A 5,888-nucleotide genomic window follows, 5' to 3' on the forward strand; every position below is an offset into this window, starting at 1 on the left:
TTTTTTTTTTTTTTTTTTTTTTTTTTTTTGGCATTACTGGAGATCGAACCCAGGACCTTCAAGCTGAAATATCGCCCCAGTCTTTTTTCGGCACAGGATCTTGCTGAGACTCTAAATTGCCCTGGCTGGGTTTAAACTTGTAGTCCGCCTGCCTCAGCCTTCCAGGGTTCTGGGATCATGGGTGTGTGCCTCCACGCCCAGCAGGAATCAAATCACTGAATGTCCAGTGGGTGTTCACGGCGAGGACAAAGGGCAGGTCAGCACCATCTGCCTCTGTGCTGAGAGCCTGCAGGGCAGAGAGGGAGCTGGCTGGGAGGGTGGCTGTCAGCCCGGAGGGACCCCACTGCCTCTACCCTCTGGGCGCCCTGGGGCAGCAGGAGAGGCTGTGAAGAGGAGACTGCGGCAGGGAGGGGTGGGCTTCGGGCCGGCCGGTGCCAGGGTCCTCGTCCCCACACCACCGAGATGGGGAAACTGAGGCAGAGGGCAGGGCGGGGACAGGCTGCCTTGGTGGTCCCTGGAATGAATTAGCCAGACCCCACTCCCCCAACCACCTCAGCCTCCAGCGGGGCTCCGGGCCCCAACTGCAGCTGGCTCTGCACCAGGGGGCCTCTGGGAGCTGGGGGTGGGGTGCTGGGCGGCATCCCTGAACCGGGCATGGTGGGCAGGCCCGGGCACGTGAGCAGCATGTAGATCCGGTCCCTGGTGAGGGGGTGGCGGGAACACAGCGTTCTTGGTGCCCGGCCAGCGGTTGTCCCTGTCCCTCCTCCTCCAGGGCACTTCCAGCAGCCCGGGCCATGTCTCAGGCACTGCCCCACCCCTAGACACACGATCACTGGCCGGACCCAGGACAGCCGGCCAGCTGTGGGCAGCAGCACAGGGGAAGGGGGTGATGGTCAGCACAGAGGGGGCTGTGCCAGCCTGGCAGTGGAGAGGGAGCTGTGACAGCCAGCAGGTTGTCTAGGAGGGGACGCTCCATGCCCAGCACAGTCACAGTCATGTGGCTGCTCAGGGCTCTCCGCAGGGTTCCTCAGCCGCTCCCCTGGCGCAGGTCCCATGGAGCTCAGGTGCACAACCTCCCGTGGGTCCCCTTTCCGCCCCTGCATGCCCACCGCTTGCCCTGGATGGGCATGAGCCGGCTCCAGAACCCCACCCCCAGCCAGCATCATCAGGGGTGCACCTCGGTGTCCCTCAGCCTGGGGACAAGCCTGGCAGGTGGAGTGGACATGCAGGTCTTCAGAGGGGGACACTGAGCGTCAGACATGGGGCCCGGCGCAGTGCTCAGGAGCTGCCCCCAGGTGCCCAACCACAAGGGCAGCAGCTCTGCCTTCTGTGGAAGGGCTCAGGGAGACCGGAGGGGGCGCAGGGTCCTTGTCACTCGGGGCTCAGGCAGAGACCCCAGGCAGCGATGAGCCCCAGCCAGGAGGGGCCACTGGGCCTCATGGCAGAGTCGTCTCAACCAGGCGGCTGGACGGGCCCTGGGGAGCGGGAAGGAGACAGCAGCGCCCACAGCCCTGGACGGGGCCGGGCAGGGACCAGGAGCTGCACTGTGGTGCCCTGAACAGGGCGGAAAGAGAATGTTCCCGAAGAGGCTGCGCCGACAGCCTGTGCTGGTGCCACATGTCCCCGCCTCAGGGAGGGCCTCCTGCAGCACCCACACTGGCCAGCCCAGAGCCCAGAGCCTCTGCAGGCTGAGCCTCCGTGTGGCACCCAGACTCCTGGGCCCCGCTGGCTGCAGCCCCTCCCCAGACCAGGGGTTGTGTTCCCGCACTTGAAGGGGACCCGGGTGCTGATTCCTAATTCAACAGAGCAGGGCTGGAGGGCGTTCGAAGGACAAACACGCCACAGCACTGGTCCACGGACGGGGCACCGTCCTGAACTGGGGCGCTCACCCCAGAAGCCGCTGCACAGAGCAGACAGAAACGACGGCTGCAGCCTGGTTTATCGGTTCAGGCGCTTCGCAGCACTTCAGGTTAATAAAAATATTTAATAAAGAATCAAGATGGTTTTATCTATAATGCAAAGAGAATCCCATGGCCTATATTTTCATTACTGAAACATTTGAAGCAGGAAGTAATAGTGACATCAGCTGCTGTAGAAATGACAGAAATACCCGTCCTGGGTATGCGCCGCCCTCCCCGCTCTCTGGGCCCCATAAACATAATCTACTTGCGCCTCCTCCACGGTTCCAGAGCGGCTCCGCACCGTGGAGTTCAGTGCGGACCTGCGCTCCACGGCTCGGGGAAGTGATTAAATAAGAAATAAATTCAGCTGTCATCGCATTTAAAATCAAATCAAGCCTCATTTGTTACCCCAAGTGGAGCGGCTCTCCTTCCCTGCCTGTGAGTAGCCGCCACAGTGAACGCAGTGCAGAGCGGCTGCTTCTGTAGTGCAGATTTTATGGGGCCGTGGCGCCCAGTGCCCGCCAGGCGTAAGCAGAAACGGCTTTTCTAATTTAAAGTTATAGTGATGAGGCTGTGCGCTCCTCAGATCCATCTGCATCTTGTTGGCAGAGGCCCTGGTGAGACGTGGGCGCTGCCATCTCTGCCCTCTTCCCTCCAAGCCGCCAGCTCTCAGTGCCGGACACGCAGTCCTAAAGCCGCCCTGTGGGACAAGAAGGGCCTGGACGCCATCCTGCCCAGGGGCACCCAGAGGCGGCACAGGGTGGAGTGGCAGGGTCCTGTGAGGCACCAGCGGGGTGCAGGGCAGACGCGGGGTCCCAAGCTGGGTGCCCACACCATGCCTGCTGTGGTGCAGTGGCAGAGGGGCCTGGCGGAACAGCAGCAGCCCGAAGGGCCTGGACCCCCTGCCCAGCCCACATCAGCTCCTTGCTCTGGCAAAGGAGCTTCAGGCCCTGAGCTCCTGCAGCCAGTCAGCTGCCCCAGCAGTTAATTAATTGATCCATGAATTGATTGATTGCTGCTATGCTGGAGACAGAAATTGCTGGGAGAGGGGGCGTGGCCCCAAGTGGAGGAGGTTGGGATGGTGCCAGTGTGACCTCGGGCAGGCGTGGAGGTCCCTGCAGCCCCATCCCTACGGAGGCCCGGCCCAGTGCCCCCCCCCTTGCGCCCTGTCCCGAGGGTTGTGTGCCCCCCTTGGCTACCAGCCCCAGCGGATTTGGAGCCCACTGGGGACTCCAGACAGCAGGCCGTGCCAGGCCATGGGAGCCGTCCAGCTGAGTCCACGGCGGCCTTCTCCGAGCACATTAAGGTTAATGTCGCCGTCCCCCTAATGGTGCACTATTATCATGTGTAACATAAACTTAAAAATTAATCGCCTCATCTTCCAAAGCATCTTTAACTGCTCCGGGGAGGGAATTCAGCTCATAAGTGTGATTTTTTTTTAACAAAGGTGCATGTGAGGGGGCCAGGGCTGACCAGAGTCCTTTGGTGCGTTCCTGATTCCATATTTGTCTCTTCCCCTGAAGAATATCTCCTCGTGTATGTTTTAGGCTCAAATGTAAAAATGCGCCAAGGAAAACGAATGAGGCTTTTGCCCACCGAGTGTTAATTATGTCTGCAGGGTGCGGGGTAATCGTGGGCCACCCAGGGCAGCAGTTTCCCAGCCGTGGCAGAGCCCCAGCCCAGGCCCTGTGAGCCCAGGAACAGCGGGGCCCAGGTGGGCGGCATAGACTTCTGCTGTTGAGGGCAGTCAGCTGGAGGAAGCCTCTTCCTCATCGTCCTCCTCCTCCTCCTTTTTTCCTCCTGTCAGGCCCCTCCAAGGGGTCTGGTAGATGACAGCACAAAGTGATCTGTGACCAGCAGCCCCAACCTCCGCGTCCTCTGTTCTCCAGGCACAAGCTGGGGCGTTGCTCCCCGGTGACCTTGCTCCCAAAGTGACACCACCCCAGGAGGCAACACTGTGCTCTCCACTCTGCATCTCCACAGCCGCCCCCAAATTCAGAGTCCCAGGCCACTGTGGGGAAAGAAAGCCAAGGAGGTGCCCCAGGCCCCACGGGGGCGGCTCTCACTTGGGCACAGGCAGGTTGGTTTTATCATCCAGAGGACTACAAATCACTCTCTGATGATAATGGGGTCGCACACACTTCATTACGAGGCCAGAGGTGGCACAATTATAAATCTTGAACCATGCAACCCTTCCCGAAGCCAAGTGGGTTGCCCCGGGCCCTGGGACACCAGCAACTGCAGCATCAGCCCCAAGGACTCCGGCAAGTAGATCTGGCCCAGAAACAGGTAGGCGCACAGGGCCCTGGTACTGGGGCTCCCCAAGGTCTCCAGGCTCCCCCTCCTGCCAGTGGAAAGCCCAGGGGAGGGGTCTGGGCCAAGGGGGAGTCAGGTCCCCACCTTCCATGGGGCTGGCAGGACCATTCAGGCCACGGGTGCAGCCAGACCACATGGTGGCCACTGTCTCTGGACAAGGAAGGACAGATCCTGATTGGTCATCAGGGGCCAGGGCAGAACCCTGAGCCAGCCCATCCCAGGACTCAGCTGCTGGTGCCCCAGGCTCCCCATGCTCCCGAATTTACCATCTCCCCAACCCTCCTCCCTGCCTCCTCAGGTGTTTGAGCCCAGCCCCCGACTTTCCCCTGGGTCTGAGGGACTCGAGGGCTGCAGAGGCGGCTGGGGAAACACAGCCCCTGACAGAATGGGGATGCTGCGGGGAGGGCACTCCGAGAAGCTGCCAGCTCCCCAGGAAGGCCGGCGGGAGCCTGGTGCCAGGCCAGGCAGCTTGTGTGAGGCGCTGCGAGGCCGGCTGGCGCTGGTGGCGCTTGGCAGGCGGCGGAGGATGTTTGCAGACTGCCGCTGACAGCTTCGGGCGGAAACCACCGCCCCGGTTAAACACAGACGTGCTCCATGCCCACGGCCAGTGGGGGCTGCTCTGGGGGCTCCCCAGGGCCTTCCCCGGGTCTGCTCGCTGCACCCTGGGTCCAGGGCCGGTGCCTGGAACCCTGAGGCCCTTCTGCATCCCTCCAGGGCACATCATGGAGGGCTCTGAAGTGACCTGGGGAGGGGCCTTGCACCCAGGTGGCTGCTGGGCCCCCAGACCTCCTTCTATGGGAAGCCTGGCCTTGCCATGCTGCCAAGCAGGTGCCAATACGGCTCCTTTGAGAGGGGTGGCCTGGGTGCTGGGTCCCCCAAGTGCCCATTTCTGTGTGTGTCACCAGCCAAGCTCAGCTGAGGGGGGCATCACAGGGAGCACCCACGGGCCTCTCAAAGACTGCAGGACTGGTGGGCTCCATTGTGGGTGGGAGCTGCCCTGGCTCCCATCCTGGTCCAGGCCCCTCCTGCAGGTGTCTTGCAGGTGTCTGACCTGGGCCCTGGGCCCACTGCCAGAGGGGAGCTACAGGCCCTTGACCCTGAAGATGGGTCCTCCAGCTTGACCCACCTGGGACCTCCTGACCCAGAACACGCCAGAAAGCCATCTGAAAATGACGTGCAGAACAGGGGGCCTGGAGAGCCCCAGAGCCCCAGAGCTGTGGGAGCACCCACTAGCAGACAGCAGCCTGCTCACGGAATAATCTTTCTGTCATTGTTCCTTTGAGACAAGGTTTCCTTACATAGTCCAGGCCGGCCTCGAGCTTATGGCGACCCTCCTGCCTCTGCCTTCTGAATGCTAGAATCACCCCAGGCTGTCGTTACTATTTGTAACAACGATGATGATTATGACTGTTTTATTTTCTGCAGGGTTGGAGATGGAACCAGAGAAGATCATCGAGGAAGAGCAGGGCTGCCCCACCCCCTCGCTGTGCTCCCCACCTTGGGTCCCGTCACCCACCACGCCCACACCAATGTCCCTGAGAGGGGCCTCCTCCCCTTGGTGGCCAGCGGTTCCAGGTCTACAGGAAACAGTTTAGGGCAAAGGAGCAGGGAGGAGCAGGCAGCCTGCCACGCCGCAGCCAGGGCTACGCAGCCGCGAACCGCAGGCACGGC

This window comes from Fukomys damarensis, unplaced genomic scaffold, assembly GCF_012274545.1.
Source record: "Fukomys damarensis isolate Sample0158 unplaced genomic scaffold, DMR_v1.0_HiC HiC_scaffold_36, whole genome shotgun sequence".
NCBI lineage: Eukaryota > Metazoa > Chordata > Mammalia > Rodentia > Bathyergidae > Fukomys > Fukomys damarensis.